Consider the following 22,306-nt stretch of genomic DNA (forward strand, 5'->3'; position numbering starts at 1 on the left):
ATGAACCCATCGTAAGTTGAAAATATCATAAGTCAAAAATGCATTCGATACACCTAACCTGCTGGACATCATAGCTTAGCCCAGCCTACCTTAAACATGCTCAGAACACTTAGATAAGCATACAGTTGGGCAAAATCATCTAACACAAAGCCTATTTTATAATAAAGTGTTGACTGTCTTGTGTAACGTATTGAATACTGTACTGAAAGTGAACAACAGAATGGTTGGATCTGTACAGAACGGTGGTAAGTGTGTCGGTTGTTTACCCTTGTGATGCTGTGGTTGACTGGGAGCTGCGGCTGCCGCCACTGCCCAGCATCCCGAGAGAGGATCATATCTCATATTGCTAGGCTGGGAAAAGATCAAAATTCAAAAGTCGAAGTATGGTTTCTACTGAAGGTGTATCGCTTTTGCACCATCAGAAAATTGAAAAATTGTAAGTCAAACCATTGCAAGTTGAGGACTGCCTGTATATCCATTGTTCTAACATCATACAGAGTATTTTCACTGCCCTAAAAAATCTGTGCTCTGCCTGTTCACCTCCCTCAACACTCCCACTCCATACTCCTTACTTGTAGACAGACTGGAGAAGGTTCTGGTCTAAAGGTTATGCAGTTGGTTAACAACAGAACTATGACTGGATCAGCCCTTCTGAACTCTCGGCTGAAGAGTAACAGTGATTTCCAGTTAGTGAAGTGCCTCCGTTTATACTTATTCCCGTTAATCCTGACACCAAACCTCTACCTGCTTTAAGATCCAATTCTTTGCCCAGGACCATCCTCCAGAACGGGAGCCCCCAGGCCAAGCCCTGAGGGAGAGAGGACACCCCAAGGCACAGGTAAGTTGTGGGGCCCTAGTTGAGAGCTTCAGGAAAGGGAGCTGGTATAAAGAACTTGGGAGAAGAGAGGGGAAGGGGGCATATACGGTGTTTCCACCCACTTAAAAGCTGGTTATAATTTGACTTGAGAGTATGGGAAGGAAAACAGTAAATTCACATGAAACCAGAGGTACAAAGGAAGGCAACCTAGTGAGAGTAAGGTTGGGGACTAGTTAGAGAGTCTTCCAATAGGGCAAATGCCCACCATCTTCCATGTGTTCTCATTTAAGCCTCATGCTATCCCTTCAAGACTGACATTATTTTTATTTTACCAAAGGGACGAGTCTAGTCTGTGCTCAGTCAGTCTAGGCTTAAATTAGGCTGGAGTCAAAGTTTCTAGAGAGTCCCAGATTATTCTTTTCCTCACACCTAAGCTCCCTCTAGGGTGACCAACTTGTCCCACTTTGCTCAGGACTTTCTGGGTTTTGAGATTGGAAGTCCAGCATCCGGGGAACCGCTTCAGTCTGGGGTGAACCTAGCTCCTCCCTCTTTTTGCCTCTAGAGGACAGATGTTCTTGACTGAAGCACCCCTGGCCCCCACAGGTCCCGGTCAGGCCTGCTTTGCTCAGCTGATTGTGCTTGGCTCCAGGGTAGGCGGCTGGCTCCCTGGTTCTGGGGTAGAGGTGGGATAGGGTCCACAGCCCCAAGCTGGCTCTGCTCGGCCAGCTCCCATCACACTTCATTTCACTGTGGAATGCTGGTCACCACCAGGAGAGTGCTGTCTGCCTGCTTCTCCTTTACCCCAGACTAAGAGGTTGACAAACAAGAAGGCAAGTGACTCAGCCATCGGAGAAGCCAATCCCTGCTGTTTCCACTTTGGGACAAATTTAGGTGCAAGGATCAAAAGCTTATTCAGAATCAGCTCAAGTCAAGAGGGACATTATGTTAAGGATACGAGTTTCATGGGATCCAAGAACGAGCTGTGGGAGCAGGCTCGGGGACAGGGAGAGTGTGGGAGTGGCAGTTCCCTGCCAGTCCTCCCCAGCCCAGCCTCACTGGTGTCTTGAGGGGTCCAGTAAATAGCACTGGGGTTTGAACCAACTGCTAATGCAGACAGGTGGATTTAGAGAGAACACTGGGCTTCTTTGGGAGAAGGACTGGGTTGGAGGATACAGCTTAGAGAGAGTGAAATGCTTCCCCAACAACAGAGCCTTAGAATGAGGACAACTTACCTACCCACCACCACACCGCCACGTATGGGGAGGGCGGGAGTGGCTGCAGCACCCAGGTAAGGCCTTGGTGAGGATGAAAGGAGAAGCATAGACCCTGAAAGAGGCTACTCCCAGGGAAGTCAGGGAAGAGAGGAAGTGGCCTGGCTCTGCAGCGTGGTTCTTTATCCCACTAACCAGGGAAGTCACTCTCCCGTGGGTGGGGGAGAGAGCTAGATAAAGGGGTGGAGAGGTGGGGTGATGCTGCTAGTAGAGCTCCATCCATTTGGAAGGAGGGACCAGGATTGGGGGGGCTAAGCCCTTCTCTCTCCCAGGAGTCCAGCTCCGATAGCCTTGGTTCTCAGCCTCCATCCACACTGAGGCAGGTTCTCAAGCTTAGAGACCCCTTCCCTTTTCAGGAAGGCTCTGGATGGCTCCTTCCTTGCTAAAGCCTTTCTCACTCTCCTCAGAGCTATTTTCCCTTCTCTGAGGACTTAATACCAATCAGTTTATACCCACTACTTAGGGCCTTTTGCTTTTTAAAGGAGTTCAAGTTTTAGTCGGTGATTACGTGCAAATCCCACGTTCTTAGGGGCCTTTTAAGGGTCTCCTTTAGGTAGGTCAATACTTGCACTTAAACTGTGTTCTTTCTTTTCTTCGATGCTCTTGGTGTTTCTAAAATCCTGATAGTGAACAGGAGGCCTGAGGTCCACAATGGGCAGAAGCCAGCATCTTAAAGCCTTTGTGGCCCAGCTGGGGTCCCTGCCCCAGTAGGGACTTCTGAGGCCAGGGCTCTTTATCACCAAAGCCAAGAGCTACACCTCCACCCACCCGACCCTGGCCCTTACAGCTAACCAACTCATGATGCTCAACTAGGTTAACAAGATGGACCACCCATTTTTATAGTGAGAAACATTGCCCTTCTGAGATGCTTACATGGGCCAGGAAAGAGTGTGGTCTGAGTTGAGGGCTCTGTCCATTACAGCATTATCTGGAAAGGAGACAAGCTCCATAACTGGGCCTGAGGGGAATGTTCTTACCACCCTCCTCCAAGACGGCTTCAGGACTGGCCAGGAAGGGCCCCACAACAATAGGCCTCCATCGAAGGCCATTAGGTCCCATGTGCAGGAGGAAGGAGCCGTGCCAAAGATAATCTCTAGAGTCAGGGTGTGTTCTGGGAACTCCCAGAGTTGAGTTAAATATTGACCCCTGGGGGTGAAGATGGTCACGTGGGCATCACTGGAAAACCCTTGTATGTGGAGAAGTGGGAAATGGGGCTTAGCAAATAGTGCCATGGAGAACATGGCTGTGTTCCTAACGGGTTAGGCAGATTCTCAAGAAAGTGGTGACAGACTGACTGGAGCCGTTGGAAGTGCTCATCGAGAACTGAGAGTTTCTGGGCAGCTTTCTCCTGCGCTAACGGACTCTGGGATGCGATAACTATCCTTGTCCCTCTGTTTCTTCCTTGCTAATAGGAAACCAGACAACATGGCTGAGGTCATTCATCTCCTTTTATAAAACAAATTCTAAGGCAACAAGCCTGGTGGGTCTCTGCTGTGGAGTGCTGAGAATTCTCCCTTGTTTAAGGAGAGGAGCAAATCCCTGAAATGGAACACTATTGGCAGGACAGCAGCTTGATTAAGTGCATTCATTGTATTTGAAATCAGTTGTCATTCATGGAATGACATACAGGTCATCTTGGATAGTGCTGGCGCAGTGGCCACCACTGTGACGAGGAAGCAGTTAGCCCAGTCAGGACCACAGCCAGGAGCTTCGGCTGCTGCTCTCTGAGGAGGAGAAAGGCAGGGTCTCAGGGTTGGCAGGGGTCTCAAGTGCCACGCTTTCTGAAATTCCCCCTCAGATCTCGACCTTCATGCCAGCAGGCACATCACCCCCATAGTCACTGAATCCAGGCCATATGGTAAAGTGTACTTTCCTGGCCTGAGTTCAAGGTGGATGTGGGCTGGGGGAGTCACTGAGGCAGGAAGACTAAGATTTCTTGGCTCATATGGACTTTCGTTTAGGACTTCCTTCTTCTAGAAGGAAAACTAGCCTTGTTAAATGTTTCATAAAATGCCTGAAAATTAGCATAGCCAGACAGTAGACAAGCTTGATGGGTGAGAGCCAGGTGGTTTTGGCCAAAGAGCCTTTATAAATCACCCAGATCTGCATGCAAGGCCTCTTCAAGCAAGAGTTCCCTGGGCTGAGATAACAAAATGGGACCAGCCTAGGTGTAGCTGTGATACACAGAGTGCTGGTCAGAGAGCTCTGCAGAAAGGTCAGTTTGCAGTTTGGTCAGGACTTGAGGCAGCTCCCAGAAAACTGGGTTCATTTGGAGTGCCAAAGGGGAGAGGTGGAGATGTTTATGGCAGGACTGTTGGGCAGAGCTTCTCGGTGTCACTACTATACAGTGTGGTGAGGGTTGGCTCTCGCCTCCTCCTCTCTCTTCCTCAGGAGAGCACTGGCCTGGACAATGCCCATTAGGGTCAATAGGCACTATTTGTAAGCAGACTTGGGTCAGGCAGTGTACATACACTTGAGAACAGAAGTGGGGAGTGGTGGAGACTCCCTAATAGGAAGTTAACACATTGGATGCTTTATCAACATTTTGAAAATCTTCAGTGACCTTAATGAGGTTCAAGCCCCCATCTTGCAGAAAAGGTAGTGAGGTTCAAAAAAGAGAAATGATTGGTCCAGGCCATACAGCTAGTAACTGGTTAACCAGAGGATCAGCTAGAGGTCCAACTTACACCAGGATGCCTCCTGCCATACTTAATCTGAGTTATTAGTTACCACATGTTGGACATGACCTCTGGACATTGATGCCAAGTCGCCAAGCAGCATGTGTGAGCCAAATCTCTTCCCCCAAACCTAGGAAAACCAGGTTATCCCAAAAACTTGGGGCCTGGGGCTCACAGGGACTTCACTTAGTGTCCCCAAACTGTCCGTATTTGGGACTCTGGGAGTCTAGATTCCTCTTCGGTCTCTCTGGTCCTCCGAGAGCTCACCTCTTAGGGTCCAGATGCCACATGCTTCACCACCAGCCTCTTGACCAAGGAAGGGTACAGGATTCTCTCACTTAGGAGACAGAACAGGATAAAAGTCTATCTCCAACAGGTTACTCTCTTTCTTGCAGCTGCCAGGAAGAACTTGGAGACAAACAAGCTGTGAGGCATTCTGCAGAAATCTTGCGTCCATGAGCACCTGCCTTCAGTCCATTCTGGCCCCTTCTTACACATGAGGAAGCCTGCACAGAGCCGGAGACAATGCCAGCGCTGCAGCCATGTCTTGAGACTGCTGGAAAGTCAGGGGAAGATCCTGATTGAGACACTCCAAAGAAGGGGTGAAAAACTCTTTCAGTAGGCTCAGGTGACACTAAGATCCACTGGGACACTGGGTTCCCCACTTTAGGGGTCTCGCTCTACCATATGAGATGTCCTTATAGAATCTTGGACTATTATATCGGGTAGGATTGGGGTTCTGGTTCTGCCCTCTCAGCTTCTAGTTGAGGGTACTTGCCCATTTACAGTGATGTTCCACTGGGACCTGCCATCAAATTCTGGTGACACTGACACCCAACACTTGTCCAGGAGTAATTCTGCTGTGGCATCCTCATAGCTTCTCAGTTCCACCTCAAAGACCATGCTCTGATGGCTGACTCATGGTGGTCATTTCTCTGTTGTAGAACTCAGTGAAGGACTCATCTTAGGAAGGGAATTATTTGGTGTACTCATGGAGAAGTTTCTTCTTCTGCCCTCCTGCCCCCAGAATACACCTCACAATACCCTTACCTTTAGCTACCCTTGTCTGGATCTCTAGTGTCTGAGTGCCCCTCCTAGAGCCTGCTGAATGAGAATGTCAAGCCTTGGGAATAGGTAGAAATGCTCAAGGAAAGTTCTCTCTCAGCCCACCAGCCGTCCACTGACATCTGATCTAGGACTGCAGCACCAATGAGCCATCTCCTGGTGGTAGAACAGCTTGCTTCCTTGGCCTGCCCACTTGGGTTAGTGTTTCTTTAACCGAGTAGCAGCAGAATAGTACTAGCTTAGGACACGAGCGGAGGCTAGAGCAGGCCCTTTGGTTTGTGGAGTTGCAGAGCAAAAGAGGACTCAAGGGAACTCTTTGCTTCATGGACAAGGGGGCCTGAAGACCAGCGAGGGGAAGGGACTTCACCAAGGTCTCATCTGCTGAATGGCAGAACCAAGAAAGTTGGGTTTTGAGTCCAGTACAGACAGCCTACTGCAGAGATTTATTCTATTAGCCTTTTCCGTTGGTTGGTGGGCTATATTCTTGATGGACCATGATCTAGTCATGTGATCATTTGTTTTTAGCAACATCATTTAGTCTTCTAAAGAAGAGGGTCTGTCAATATAACTCCAATTTATATTATACCTCCAATATGGATAAGTATCTGCTAAGGAATAAGATAAAATATAGTTCAAAAAGAAAAAAAAGCCAAACTGTGGAAATTGAAGCATTCTGATGTTGTAAGGCCCTTCCACAAACTGTTCTTCAGTGTCTCCTTCCATAGTCAGATTGGATCCCCTGTGGATGGGGGTGTTGTTAATAGTGGGGCTACGCTCAGGGACACAGCTGACCTTCATTCAGAGACTGGCCATCTTACCTGTAGTCAGGATTTCTTGTGATTGTGGGCCAGCCCTTCACAGTAAGGGTCTCCTTCTCATAAATGACATCATTTTCATATACAACATAATCACCTTCAAACTAAATAACCCAAGATTTTAGAGTGTACTGAGAACATGGGGCTGAGGAAGAATACCATCTAAGCTGTTCTAAGAACTGGAAGGAACAGCTGGCCCTTTTGCCTTACTTACCCTCAAGGAGGTACCACAGCTGGTGATGCTAAACTGGAAGAAGGCTTGGTTCCTGCTAGACATTCTTAGTTGGCAAGTGTGATTCTTCAGCATGGCCTTGCTCATGTCAGTGGAAGGGTCAGTGGCCATCATGGTGGAGATGGCCACAGTCCCACTGGGGAAGCACACCAGGACACAACTACAGTTTTCACAACCATTCTTGCTCCCAACCATACTTACAGCAAGGCCTGTCCCCGACTTTATCTGGAAGTCTGTGACTGGACTTGGACTGAGTGTCTATGCTTCTGCAAGGTAGTATTGGCTCGCTACCTCAGGTCTTCTCACTGGTGACCTCAGATAGATTTGGGTTATACTTAGGCCCATGAGTAGGTGATTGACAAATACTGGACTTTACTCATTTTGACATACTTTGAGTTGTTGAATGCCAAGACTGAGTGCTACCAGAGGCAAAGATCATGGGCCCAGCCTTCAAGGAAATCATTGAGAAGGGAAAATAAGGACAAACAATTAAGGACAAATAAGCAATCTAAGGTAGAATATGGTTGTGACTCTCTGATTATGAGAGTCTAATGGAAGAAGAGGGAAGGAAGAATCAGAAAGTCTTTGTAGAAGAGGCAGCATTTGAAACAGGCTCTGAAGACTGAGATTTCACACAGGAAGAGGTGGGATAATTTTCATGAGGAAGGTATGGAAGGGATATGAGGAGAATTCGAGCTGTGACAGTCTGGTTCATCTTCCCCGGAGGGGTAGAGAGATCAGTGAGTCTGGAAAGGGATTCCTCCAAGACAGACACTCAAGGCCTTCTTTACTCAGGATGGGAGCAGATGCTGTAGATTTAGAGGAGAGCCAGCAGTGGGCCTGAATACAGGGCTGAAAGAGGAAATGAGGCAGCGTGGAGATCATGGGTCAAATAGGACACAAGGCTGTTGGAGGCCAAGGAGACCTCAACAAGCAGGTGATCACATGAGTGGAGAGCCCAGAGGCCTGTTTACTCACCAATGAAGTCTGAGGAGGGATAAATACACCCCGTGGAGAAGGTTTCTAAAGTATCTGCCTTCTTTGGAGCCACCTCAAACTAGGCTCATATCATCTGGAGGGAAAGATCCTGAGACCCACCCCACAGCCGGGTTCAGCTTCCTCGCCAGAAGCTAAGGCCCAACAGTCTTCACCACAAGAGGCGGATTTGGCAATTCCTGCCTTTTGGGCCCAGGACCTCCAAGAGTTGCCTGCTTGCCTAGGGAGCTGGCATCTTCAAGCTACTTCTTTCTACTTCTAGGGGTTAGAACGGCATACTACACACCAAAACACAGGCACTCCTCAGGAACCCTGCTATCGACTTGTTTTAGACACACAGGACATTGTCTCCATGACAGCACTCAGATGGGGATTGCCTAAGCCTGCACCTCACTGCCTTGAAGCAACCTTCAGATTCTGGCTACTTCCTTGTCTCTGACACGACAATGTACCTTCTTGTGATTGATGGCCCCAGGACAGTACCCATACAGCTTCTCCTTGTCCTCCTTGGCTCATCAGCTTAACTGCTCTCAGGACCCACCTCAGAGAACACCCCTGGGAAAAGAGCTGTGCTGTCAACAGCAAACAGGTGGAGGTATGTGTTAGGAGGACGCCACCAAAGGGTCCTGCCCCAGGACTCAGGTGCTGGTGTCTCAGGTAGAGCTCACAACAGGAGAACAAGCCAGTCACCGGGATGGCCAAGCACAGGTTCTCACTGTCGCAGGTGCCAGTGGCCTGTGGAAGTTCTGTGGAGTGGGCAGAACGGGTAGATCGGACTGAGGTTGGGGTAAGATTCTCCTTGTTCATTACCTAGCCCTGGCCCAGTGACACTGAAGAAGCCTTGTTGGGGTCCTGTTCCTTCCCAAGCATCTATTTGTCATCATGCTCTTTGGTCCTTTTACTTCTCCCCAGAAGTCTAGTGAGAAGGCCCTTAAGTGAGAAAGTTTGGTCTTAACCAAAAGGACTAATTTTGTGGGAAATCAGGAGGAGAGCTGGATTTGGGGGAAGTAGCAGTGGCACTATTCTCAAGTCACATCTTGCTTTCCATCTGGGAGGGGAGTTTCCCAAATCTTATACCCGTGTTCTACTTCTGCAATGGGATAGGGCACAGTTCCCATCCCTAATTTCACCAACCATTCATCAGGGAAGAGAGCTCCAAATGTGACAGTGAAGAGTCTTGTCTCAGGAACTATATGTGTTGGGAAGTTCTCATCTATTGCAGATCTGTGGTTGACTGGCAACCTCCCTCAGTTGAGTCCTCAGAGCTATGAGGGTCTCATTTTCTCTTTTTATGAGAGGAGTAGAAAGGACTAGGGTATCTATGTCCTTCTATAATCTCCTCTCTCATCTGAAACCTGCTCTTGTTTCTTGGAGGTTAATCAGTCAGTCCTTTTTCAGCCAGTGACTCAAGATCGAGGCAGAATGGGGATAAAGGAGGGACGGCATCAGTGAGAGCCTGTTTGGGAGGATAAGCTCATTCAGAGTGCTTGAAGGCAGTCTGGTATCACTGTTCAAGTCTCCGCCATTCTTGATACACATGACCAGGAAAATACTAGTCTTCCCATTCCAGGTAAGAGTTAACCTGAATTTACCTAACCCTGTCCCTTTGCATATTGGCTTAAGTAACAGCTGAAGATAAAAATACTCAGATGTGGGGACCAGCTGCCATCTGCCCCTTTCTGTGTGTTTGAGTTTGAGACTTGGATTCTTGTTTCTTGGGGCAGTTGACCAAGTGCCCCTCAGAAGCATCCTCACCTGGTTGACCACATGACAGCCCAGCACAGAGGCCTGGAACACAGGCTTTCCCCAGAAGTCTGCAGACAGCACAGCACCACAGTGGGAGGCCGGCTTCCCGCCCTCGGCATCCCTCCCACCGGGATGACTAGGGGCAATGCTCAGGGCTGACTCCAGGGGAACAGACCAGGGGCTTCCTCATGGGGGCAGGGGAGGGCAGGGAGATGGATGGAAGGATAGGCATTGCCCAGCTGGAAGGCAGGCTGTGGTGAGAGGCCCCTCCATTCACTATTACCCCGCCCCCCCTTGCCAGGCCAGTCTTGCCTGGTTGGTCAGGGTGGGTGGAGTAGGGGACAGGAGCTTGCTCTGGGACATGGAGCCATAAGAACCCAAACAAGTTTTGTGTCCCCTCTCATCAAGTTCTAGGCGGAAGGCCTTGTCGTTCAGAAAGGTCCAGGACAGCCTCATCCGGAAGATCCTTGGAGACGACTGCTCTCCACGAAGCCTGGGAGGACTCCGTGGAGGGTCAGTTAGGGAATGCGGGGCCCGTCCCTGCTAGCCGTGTGGGAACTCCACTTGGGCACTTCTATCCAATCCTTCACGGACCTGGGCGCAGAGAGAGGCCGGCTTGGGCGCCCCCGAGCCCCCGCCATGGCCAGAACAGGAGCAGCAAGGACGGCTTGCGGTAGAGAAGGCGGTGGGCTGGGCGGCAGAGGAGGAAGGGGCAGGGGAGGCAGAGGGAGCTGGGCCACCTACTGGAGAACATGGTGACCGGGGTGGAGGTGCGAGGGCCGGGCGGGCGAGGGGCGTAAAGGGCTGCGCTCCCTCCAGGCGCTGCAGCCGGCGGCGGGGAGGGCTGCGGGGGTGGGGGGTGGGGGGATCGCCGCTGGGAGGTCCCGGGGGCAGGTGGCGCCGCGGGCCGCCGCGCCCTGGGGTGTAGCGCCCCAGGGAGGCGCGGGGCTGCTTGGCGGCGCAGCCACCTCTCTGCTCCCCGCGTCCGGGGAGCCCGGGACAGAGACCGGAGCGGTCAAGCCATTTTTACCTCTAGGGACCTAAGACCTGAGAACTTCCTTCCGTTCAAGCTCATCAGGACTGTGTGTGTCAAGGCCCCTGGACCTAATGGAAGGTCGGGGAAGAAATCCCTGCCTTAACTCCTCCTACGGTTCTGGGAGCCCTTCAAGGCTCTGCCCCAGATGGAGTTCATGGTTCCGGGGGAAGTTTGTGTTCTAAGGATTCTTGGATCCACCTCTTAAGAAAAGAAAAAAGCCTATATCAATCCATTGCAACATATGATTTAGGCACAAAAATACGTAAAACAAATGCACAGCTTAAGAAATAATTATAAAGCCAACACATCGTGCTCTTGATCACTTGCAAGAACACTGTTCGTGTCCCAGAAGCCTCCCAGCCCTCCTCCCCAGGGACCTGATTTAGTCACTTAGCCTGTTTTCCTGGTTTTAACACAGCTTTTGCAAACTGTTCCCATTCTCATGAATGTGTAGGTTGTTTGCAATATCTAGATGTTATACATAATGCTGAGACAAACATTCGTCCTTTAGGATGATGTCCTTAGGATGAATTCCCAGCTGGGGACTTTTCGGCCGACGGACATCTTACAGTTGTGCATGGCTTGACGATGGGGATACATTCTGAGAAATGTGTGGCTAGGTGATTCTGTCATCGTGCAAACATCATAGAGTGTACTTACACAGACCTAGATGGTATAGTCTACCACATACGTAGGCTATGTGGTGCTAATCTCATGGGACCACTGTCATATATGCAGTCCGTCATTGACTGAAATGTCATTATATGGTGTGTGATTGTATTTTCAAAGTTCTTGGAATACGTTGCCACATTTTTTCCCCCAACGAGTTTTGCCAATTTACATACCCATCAGCAATTGAATTCGATAAGTCCCTGGGAAGAAAGAGTATGTCCACATGTAAGTCCCAGTTTCAATACATCCTTGCCAGCATTGGGTTTTTAAGAGCTGCACCCCATCCAGGTGCAGACTTAGTCTTAGACTAAACACATCTAAGACTTGTCTCAGTCCGCATCTCTCTGACATTAGGAAGGCACAACATCCCTATCTGTCTGCTTGCTAGTTGGAGCATCTTCCAATTGTCTATACAAATTGTCCATTCACCTCTTGAGAGGTTGATGTTTTTCTTACCAACCTGGATGCATTCTTTATGTAGTAGAGATAGTTGCCCTTTGACATTTTTGTGTCAGAGACTTAGAGCTGAGTGAGACTGGAGTTCATTTGGTCTGGGTGGCTCCCCAAGAGACATGTCCTTGACCTAACCCCCAGAACCTGTGAGTGTGACCTTATTTGGAAAGAGAATCTTTGCAGCTATAATTAAGTTAAGGATTTTGAGATGAAGAGATCATCCTGGATTATCTGGGTGGAACCTAAATCCAGTGACAAGTGTCCTTTTAAGAGAAAAGCAGAGGAAGATTGAGACAGAGGAGAAGGCCATGTGAAGATGGGGGCCAATTTGGAGTGGTGCAGCCATAAGCCAAGGAATGCCAGGAGCCACCAGAAGCTGGAGGATGCAAGGAAGGATCCTCTGCTAGAGCCTCTGAGGGAGTGTGGTCCTACCAACTCCTGATGTCATATTTCTGGCCTCCAGGACTATGAGAGGATACATTTCTGTTATTTTGAGCCACAAGTTTGTTACAGCAGCCCTAGGGAACAAACACACCCCTCATTTTACAGATGAGAAGGACATGAGCTGGGGCAGGGCTTGCTGGGCTCTCCCGGGCTAGCGACTGGGTGGGGCATGTCCCCCCAGGTGCTGCTGTGGTGTATGAGTGGGTCTTCCTAGGGAAACCTAAGGTTGTAGGAAATGGAGTATGAGGATCTGGGCTCCAGCTCTGGCTCTGCCACTTACTGATTCTGTGGTCTGGACAAGTTACTCTTCTGTGTGGGCCTCCATTGCCCCACTGCTGTCTGAATTGCATAGAGTGGCAGCTGGATGGCATCTCCTCTGGGGTCCCTTGAGTCTGTGACATGTGCAGACTGGCTTTACCCCACTGATTCTTTACAGGTGTCTTTACCTCTTTGGGGTGGTGGCTACTTGCTCAGAAGTTACACCGTATTTTTCCTTCTGTCCTATGGATACTTTGACTGTCACGCATGCCTGTGGATCGGCAGGAGGGGTTTGGGACACACAGCCAGCTCTATAAGGTATGAAGTCCGAAGACGCTGAGTTCTTGGCCAGGGCAAGAAGAAAAGACATGGATTTCTAAGGGCTGGGTCTCTGGGTGTGACCTCGTTGAAGAATTACACAAGGATCTAGAGTGACGTTGTCCCATTTGGTAGACACTAACATGTGTGGCTACTGAACGCTTGATGTGGCACTACGGCTGCTGAGAAACTGAACTTTTAATTTTATTTGAATTAATTTAACTTAAAAAATAGTTCAGTTACTGGAAAAGTTTAAAGGGTGTTTGGAACAGCAAATTTACATTTAAAGTATGTGAAGCTATTTTCCCACCTGTAAAGTTTATGAAGTCTAAATACAGATCAAGTATTTTTGATGAAAATTTAGTGTCCAAAGCGAGATGTGCTGTAAGTGTTAAATATATACCAGATTTTGGAGATTTGGTACCAATAAAAGAATGTAAAATATCTCATGAATAATTTTTTATGTTGACTCTGTGTCAAAATGATAGCGTATTTGGATATATTGGATCATATTAAATACGATTAAACTTAATTGCACCTGCTTCTGCCACTTACTGGCTCCGTGGCTCTGGGCATCTCCCCTAAGCCCTCAGGGCCTGATTTCCCTCATCTAAAGTCATTGAGTTGATAGACCCTCTGGGCGTGTCCCAGGCTGCCACCAGCTCTGTGGCTGGAGGGCTGATGGTGACATTTGGAGGGAGGGTGGTCTCCAGCCACACAGGGAGGCTGGGCCTTGGGCAGGGGCGGAGCCCCCAGCCCAACAGGAATGCCCCGATTTCCCCCAGCAGAAGGGTCCAGGGGTCTCACCAGGGCTTGGAACTCAGATTTCCTCAACGCCTGCTGCCTGAGGAAGTGGATGCTTGGCCAGTTTGTTCCCTCCACAGCAGTGACAACCGCATCTTTTAACTTTCGGGAGCCCTCCCTTCCTCTCTGCTGAGTGCTTCTGAGCCTGGCTGTGGCTGGGCCTCCTCCCCTGTTCCCCGTCCCTGGGCTCCAGGGCTCTGCCTTGGGCCAGCCCCACGAGGAGAGAGCAGAGGGGACCTGCCCTGCTCTTCTCTGGGTTTTTCCAGCTTTCTCGGGGCAGCTGGAGGGGTCGGGGATGGGGCAGTGGTGCAGAGAGCCTCTAGGAAGGATAATTGGGGTTCCTGGTGGAATGCAGGGCGGGATCAACGTGGACTTGACCCTGAGGCAGTCAGTGAGTGGCCCCGGCAGCTTATGTGGGGGGTGCGTGACCAGGGCTGTGTGAGGTCATGGCCAGGAGGCTCTGCAAAGGGCAGAGGAAGTGGATGCCTTCTCTGATCTTCCATGATGACTGAATTCTGTGTGAAGCTGTCAGACATGTGCAGTAGAACTGAGGCTAAAGTCAGAGCCGCCCACTACCCAGCACCTGCTCCGGGAAAGGCTGGTGTGGGGTGCTTGCCATACACTGTATCTGAGAATCGTCTCGGTAACACTGTGAAGCGGTTCTTTTAAAAACCTATTTTAGATAAGAGGAAACACGTCTATAGGAGTTAAGTGATTTGCCCAAGACCGTAGAGCAGGTTTAGGGCGGAGGCAGGATTTGAACCCAGCCCTGTCTGACGTCAAGGCTCAGGATCTTGAAGGTTGCTCACAATGACCAGAGGGCCTCTGAGCGGTGAATACCCTCAGAAGTGGTTTACTGTAACCCCACGGACCCCCGACTGCAGGGATGGGGCGCGTGAATCCGGGCAGACGCAGGGCCTTCCTTGTCCTGGTGCGGAGCCAGGCCGGGAGCCCAGGTCGCTATCGGGTTCCCTCTGCTCCCCGACGCTGGGCCTGCTGGGGGGCGTCTGGGGGTCCTGCCGCGTGTGTTCCTCCGGGGACGGAACAAAAGGGGCAGCGCGACTGTACAGTCCGCACGAGCGGTGTCAATGTGAGGGCGCAGCCGCCCCACTCTCGTGCATGGCTTTGTTCTTTAAACAGCTGTGCAGGCAGCTGGATGGCCCTGAGAAGCGGAGGAGGCCTTGCTGTCCCTCCTAGGACCTGGGGTCTCCACTTGGAGTCCAGAGGATGTGGGAGTCAAATCTGACACAGCCACGGGCTCATGGGGCATCTTCCTTCTCTCTTGCTCTGCCGCGGGGCGTGAGAGTGCCATTTTCTTGATGACCACTGGGTGTCGCCCTCGCCCCACGAGTGGGCCTACCTTTCTCAGTCGGAGGCTCCTTGAGGGCTGACTGTGTGCTGGCCTGTGATGGGTGCTGGGAAGATACGTCCCCTTGTCTGGCTCTGTTCTGAAGGCGGGGGCCCGGGTGGGCCAGAGATAGCGCTGTTGCTCCCTGAAAGCACAAGCTGTTAGTAGGCAACGCCAGGAATTTATTGGGATTGTTCAACAGAATGCTTTTCTGAGGAGGTCTCGACCGTGTGGTCCCTGGGGCTTACCCATTTACGACGTCTCCAGGGCTCCTGGAGTCAGGCTGGGACTTTTTCACCCTCCCGTGTCCCAGCTCCCTATCCCCGGGGCTTGGGAGTGTTGGCAGCTCTGCCTATGATCTCATTGGAGGGATGGAGTAGCCTCGAAGCTCTAGTCAGGCCAGGGGCTGCTGAGCCGTTGACTGCCCTGGTGCCCGAGGAGCACAAGGCTGTCCTCAGGACCCCCTCCATGTGCTGGGGGCAGTGGGAAGGGACCGCCAGCCCCATGCCATAGACTGAGGGTCAGATGGAGGCGTGCCCTGCTTGGGGTCACTCAGCTCGTCAGGGCCGAGGTCCCCTCTGGTGCAGTTCCATCCCCGAAAGTTGCCTGTAATGGGTTGAATTGTGTCCCTAAATTCACGTGTGGGAGTCCTCACCCCCTGCACTCAGCATGTGACCTTATTTGGAAATACGGCTGCTGCAGATGTCGTCAGTTAAGATGAGGTCATACTGGACTGGAGAGGCCCCCCAATCCAGTATGACGGTGTCCTTATCAAAGGGGGGAATTTGGACGCAGACAAGCACGCGGGGAGAACGCCGTGTGTAGGTGAAGGCAGAGGTCGGGGTGATGCTTCTACAAGCGGGTGATGTCAAAGATGTCAGCAAACCCCAGAAGCCGGGGGAGCGGCCTGACCAGATTGTCCCCACAGCCCCCAGAAGGAAGCAACCCTGCTGACGCCTGATCTCGGACTTCTGGCCTCCAGAACTGGGAGACAGTAAACTTCTGTAAAGTTTTTGGTACTTTGTTACAGCACCCTAGCACACGTATACAGTGCCCAAGTCTGGGTGGCTGTTTCGGATCCTCGGTTCGTCCCTCTGGGCCTCTAACTGCGATCGGCTGGCTCTTGTCCTTTGTCTCCTTATTTGCCCCGCTGGCTGAACAAATCTTCTTTCTCTCCCCGTTCTTCCCAGCCTCATATTGGGCCCCTTGTTCCAAAATGACCCACCCTGTATCAGTCCCCCACAGAATCCATTCTTTCAGGAAAGTTGAATTCTACCAGAAGGCAGCAGGAAAGCAATCTGATTAAGCTCATTCATACTAAGGGGTGAGTGACTAACACCTAGGTAGTGTGATTCCCAGGGAAAGGCCTCACTTAGTTCTCCTAGGGGTACTTACGTGTTCAAGAGGAGTTTGTTAATTCCTAAAGAGGACCCTTTGTTGAATGAAGAATAATTTTGTCATGCGAGTGCCCCCAAGTAATTGATTAAATATGTTGTGTGTTTTCCTTATGATGGGGGACAGAGTCCTGGAGCCTGTGTCTGTGCTGCTGACCTGGAGGCCCAGGGCTCCTTCTGGCTTCTTTGCAGGTGGGGTCCTCTGTGCAGGCCCATCCCTCACCCCAGCCAGGAGAGACAAGAGCCAGTCTTCCCACCTCCGTCCTCAGTGGAAGGCCCAAGACCAGAGCTCTGCCCTGCCCTCCTGCCTCTTCTCCCTTCCGCTCCTCTCCGGCCTCGTAAAAGTAGGATTGCTCACAGGGGTAGGGCTGTTTTCAGCCACTCTGACCAGACAAGTTGCCCCTGGGGATGGATGGTGCCGGCAACCAGGCCTAGTTAGCCCACTGGGAGTGGGGCTGGCTGGATGTGATGACGCCCAGAAAGTGTTGGCACCGGGCAGGCCACACTGCCTGGTTTTAGAGAGTGGTCACCTATGGTTTTCAGCTGCGGAGGGCTGGCAAGGTGGGGGAGCTGGGGGTTCTGGGGGGAGGCGCAGAAGGTGGAGCTGCCTTCTAAACTGGGCTCAGAAGCCTTTTTCTCCAGGAGTCTTGAAGAAGGGGCTAAGAAGCTCTGGTTCAGGTGAGCAGAGTCCCTGGTGGGTGGAGAAACGGGAAGGGGCTGGGTGGGCTGGCTGGTCCCCTCCCAGGCCAATCTCCCTCAGGTTTGGCGGGTCCCTCCCCCTGGCCCTGGTGTGTCTGCCCTGGGATGAACCACACTTTGGGGGAAGCCCATGGGGTAAAAGTGGCCTTCTTCCCAAAGAGTGCAGTCCCCTGTGGCGGTACTATGAACCTGTGCGATGCTTGCTCTGCCTGTCACGGCCCTGAGCTGACAGCTGGGCTGGGCAGAACAGACTGCGCAGTAGAAACTGGAGCCGGGAAGGAAGAAGGGCGTTGTGCCCTTTGAGGAGTTCAGGGAAAGCTTCCTGGAGGAGGTGGACCTTGAGCAGGGCTTTGAGGGATGGATGGGTTTGTCTCGGAGAAAGAGGCAGGGAGGCCATCCTGGCTGAGGAAACCCTTGTCCATGCAGGAGCAAGCGTGGGATGTGCGGGCAGCAGGCTGCCCCTCCAGGCCCTCTGGCGCCCTTCCAGAAGGGGAAACACCACCAGGGATCTGTTCATCCTGACTGCTGCTCCCACCTCTAGTCTCCTCTCATCGCCAAAGTCCTCATCTCATTGAACTCCGTGCTTTTCCCTCTGCTCATTCCAGGCCCCGGCCCCTCAGCTTTGCCACCTGGGGTTCCAGCCTCATTGCCGGCTCAGTTTGCTAGACTATCATCTCTAGACACAAGTCCCACCTGGTTTGCCCTTCTTTGCCTCCCTGGAGTCATTTTAAAACCTCCCTCAGTAATCATTCAGCAAACATTGATGGGGCCTCCAACTTGCTGGGCATGTGGGGGGTCTGTGTCCCCAGCCCGCCGAAGGTCAGTCAGGGGACAGGCAGACACACAAACCAGTCCCCCTGCAGTGTGGCCAGGCCTGGTTCAAATCAGGATGCAAACCTGGCTGCCTGAGACACTGGGGTCCCCGCCGAAGCCCTGGCCATCTCTCTTAAGCGTGTGCCCCTTCCTGCCACAACTGGGCAGCCGCAGCGGGTGCCCGGATCCCGGGAGCAGTTAGCAAGTCCCTCTGGCTTGGGTGTGTTCCTGTCACTTCCTGAAGCATTAGCTCACTCGCATCTTAGCAGGGACCTTATTTGGAGAGCCTGGCTTCCTGGTATGAAATGGAAAACCGAGGAGAGTCAGACCTGCCGGTCTCCGTGGCAAGGCCGTCAGAAACAAGATCTCGTTTGTTTCCCCACAGCGCTGGGAATTGAAGTATGTGCGGAAATACAATTCATAAATTGATGGACTTTATTTCCACTGTTCCCAGGCTTTAATTTCCAGAAACAAAATGTCAGTGTTATGGCTGAAATTCTCTTAGTTTTAGGAAACCCATCATAACCCAGAATTGTTTATGCATAGTTCATATATTATATGACAAGAATGGTTTTGAGAGTAACGAAGGGTCGCGGGATTGCGGTTGCACTGAAACAAGATGATCTGAGTGTGGTGATCTGTTATTTATATATTTCGATCCCAAATCCTGCCCTTACACTGGCCCCCCAGGAAAAACTGAGGGAGTCGTGGTTCTTCTGGAAGCCGGGGCTGTGGGTAACCAGCTGCCAGGGCGTGCCAGGGTCTGTCACTCACAGAGAGTCTCATGTATGTGTGTGTGAGGGTGTCTGAGAGTGTGTGAATGAGTGGGTGTGTGAGAGCATGTGAATGAGTGGGTATGTGTGCTCATGCACATGTGGTCGGTGTGAGAAAGAACACAGCTGAGTCGGGAGAAATGCACTCCTGTCCGGCTTCACTGCTTCCTACAAGTGTGACATTTCACCTCCGTGTCCTCATCTGGAACCTGGGGTATACTAACACCACTGCAAAGGTCACCTGAGGATTTCGTGACATATGTGTATAAAGAGCAGAGAAGGGCTCCTAGCATGCCTGGGGATTCTGGAAGTGCTTTCCTGGGAGCTAGATGTGTTAGGCACCAAGTGGGGGTCCTGGGGTCTGTCAAATGGCACTATGGATTCTGGGGTGACTCAGGCACTAGGGGCTCTTTTCCTTCACCCCAGTTTTCTGGGAACTGCTCTGTGCACAGCGGCCAGGCTGGGAGGAAAGTGTGGCTGTCGTCTCTGCTCCCGGCAGGAGACTGACTATTGCAGGAAGACCCTCCAGGGCGCCTTTCACAGCCTCATTCATGTACAAAGCATCAGCTTTGTCCCGTCTTTTTACATGACGCTCCAAAGAACAAGAGGCATTTGCTCAGCTCATTTCAGGAGAGCGCTCAGCCTTGCCAAACGTCCTTTATATGGAAGGAAACAGGCAGTCACTTCTAGAAACAGCTCTGATAACGGCTTCTCAGGAAATCCGGGCCTGTGCAGCCCGAGGTGGGGGCAAGCTTCCCCCCTGAGACTCTGGGCAGGGATCCTGTGTGCTCTGCTGGTAGAACACCTGGGCAGGTGGTAGAGGGGGCTGGGGACACTTGGCCAGGGTCCCCTCAGGGGCAGAGCCCTCAGTTCATTTGCTTCTGCTGGGATCCCCAACTGCCCCTTTTCAGACCCAAAACAAAGTTTTCAAATGGCAGAAACTGAAGCACTGAAGATGATAATTTGGATCATTTTGACTTCGTTTTTGCTCTCACTTAACAGAACCCTGAGTCTACCTTCCTTGGTGGAGCTTTGCCCACGTCTCCGAGACCCGTGCAGGGTACCTTTCAGGGAAGATAGAGCCTGCTGTGCCAGAGGACGGCTTTCTGCTCAGGCTCGTGGCCGTCCCCACTTGCCAGTGAACGCCTGCACCCCCGCCTTTGTTAAAGCTTCTTTATGCTACAGAAACAGCACAGGGGCCTCGACTCGTCAGAAACAGGAGAGGAGACCTTCTAATGGCAAGAACCCACCTGGGCCTCTGGCGAAGGTGCTCTGGATGTGGTTGATTGATACGCCGCTGTTCTGTCCAGAACCGTATCCCACCTCACTTGGATACATGCCCATCCTTTGGAGCCGGACACCTGGCGGGTGTGGCTGGTGCGATGGATGAGGAGAGGGTTCCAGCTCTCTCAGAGACCCGCTCCCTGGTGTCCAGAGCACAACTGGGAAACCAAACAAGTCAAAAGGAATGGGACCTCGAGGCTATTCATCTGTCGCAGCCTGGTGAGAGAAGGGGGAAGAAGAGAAGGGAAATTTCGAAGTCACTGGCTGCTTTTCACCGGCCCTGTGGGCCTCACACTTGGCGATGCATGTGAGTCATGGCTTCGACCAGCAGACCATGAGTTCAATCCTTGCACACACAGTGGGCGTGGAAGGTCTCAGCTCAGTGCTTCCTCATGCACAGGCCCAGCTTTCTCTGAAAAAGAAAAAAAGGCCAAACCCACAGTGAAACTTGCTTCATTTGCCTGGTGAGTAACTGTGAATAGCACTCTGCAAACCACTCAGTCTTGCAGCGAGGGCCTGCTGTGCTGAGGGCTCAGGGGCGCCCAGTGAGCCCTGCTCCTCTCGTCGGAGTAACCCACATGGTGCGATTCAGTGGCACAAGAAACTCGAGAGCCGTTTCTGAAGACAGCAGTCCAGGTTTGGGCTGCTTTCTTGTGCTGCTCATTTGGAGGGTTTGGCTTCTCCTTGACAAACATGGAATGTGCATTTTTTAATAATTGCAACCAAATCTTGCCCTGAGATGGGCTTTCTGGTTCCTTGGGCGTGGGGCAGCGGGAGTTTGGGGTCGGGAGATATTCACTCTGCAAAACATTTTCCCAAATGTTCTTTCAGCTGATTCCCCCAGACTTGTCCGGAGCGGGGTCACCCTGCTTCCCACCACTGGATTCCTTCTCCATCATCTTTAAAGACTTCCTGGGATGTGAAGGAGGGAAACGGGGGCCTGGGGACCTGGCGGGGACAGGGAGCCTCCTGTGACCACAGGACAGTGTTGTAGAGCCTCCCTTCCTGGTGCCGCTCTTAGGTGATTTCCTCTGGTTGGATTGAACAGAGAGAGACCACAGGGAGGTGAGGTCACATCTCTGTTCTATGAGGACTGGCTCAGAGCTCCTCACGCAGCAGGGTCCACCTTCGTGTCCCTCTTGTGGTTGGAATTGATGAAATGGGTTATGGAGTCATCCTCATGACGGGTCCCCACTACTGACACCTGTCCAGGGTCCGAGAGGTGAACTGAGACAAGATGCCCGCTTTCCTGCCTTTGCTTGATCATGTCAACTGGGTGCCGTGTCAATCAGAAGATGTCAGTGTCAGGGGCTGCAGGCTTTCAGGCTGAACTGTTTGGAGGGGTAAAGTGAGACTGAAGAACCAATATTTTTAAAAGTTAATGCTAAGAGAGGAGACGGATGAAGAGAAGATTTTTTTCATGTTGCCTTACAAAGTAATTTGAAAAAAGAAATGACCCTTTGAAATGTTGCCAGCAGTGAATGAGTGAAAACCAGCGCGAGCTCAGAAGTTAAGATCCTACTCTGGTTTCAAATAAGGTACTTAGCCGTCCTTCCCCATCATTCAACATGAATACATAGACCCCAAATTTCTCCAAAATTTGATGTTTTTCTCCATTTCAAAGAAAAAAAGTGTTGTGAACAGTCTGAGCCTGGTTTCCGCGGCCATGACAAATTCTCCTGAAACCGACGCACAGGAACTGGATTTTCAAAGCTGCCTTCACGGGCTGTGTCCCCGTGGTGAGGGTGGGGGCTGCCCCTAATGTGGGCTTCTGGGGGCGCAGGGGGCGTGCGGGGGGAGCTGCGTACAAATTGGATGCGAATATAATTGATATTTAAGTCTCTCTCTGGAAACTTAAACTTTGACGGTTTACATCTCCGCTTAATAGCATATTAAATCATTTTATAACCCTTAACAACTGTTTAATCTTTTCATTGTTGAAAAATGAGGTAATTGATCTAAGCCATGTCAGAATACGCCAGGAAAAACTGATTTCAATGTACCACCCTTCATCGTGGCATTCAGGGGATCTGAGGGACCCATATGTGTTTTAGGGGGCCCTGCCTCTCCCACAATGGGGTCTCACCCTGAACTGGGTCAGAGGCAAGGAATCCTTGGTGGAGGGGGAGGCTGGAGCCTGGCATTTGCCCTGAGGTTGTGGTCTCGCCGCCATCTAGGATTTTGGCTCCTAACTGGGCATCGCTGAAAACAGGCTTTTCTGGCTGACGGCGTGTTCTATGACCTCTCCCTGCGTTCAGCATTGTTTGTGCACCATCACAATTAGAGTGCTCATGGCCGGGAGAGAGAGGGAGAGAACAAGAACAAGAGGGAGAGAGAGAGCGCTCTGTTATTCCAAAAACAAGTATGCCTTCTCCTTGGGAATGACACCA

General features: G+C 51.4%; 1 long non-coding RNA gene across 1 annotated transcript; it reads left to right on the forward strand.

Moving 5' to 3' along the window:
• Positions 1-16,736: 16,736 nt before the first annotated feature.
• On the forward strand, positions 16,737-21,831 carry LOC139075640 (uncharacterized). Its single transcript, XR_011526251.1, has 2 exons — positions 16,737-17,025; positions 19,635-21,831. It is a non-coding gene; the product is annotated as an uncharacterized lncRNA (long non-coding RNA).
• Positions 21,832-22,306: the final 475 nt, after the last annotated feature.

Source organism: Equus przewalskii, chromosome 14 (genome assembly GCF_037783145.1).
Source record: "Equus przewalskii isolate Varuska chromosome 14, EquPr2, whole genome shotgun sequence".
Lineage (NCBI taxonomy): Eukaryota > Metazoa > Chordata > Mammalia > Perissodactyla > Equidae > Equus > Equus przewalskii.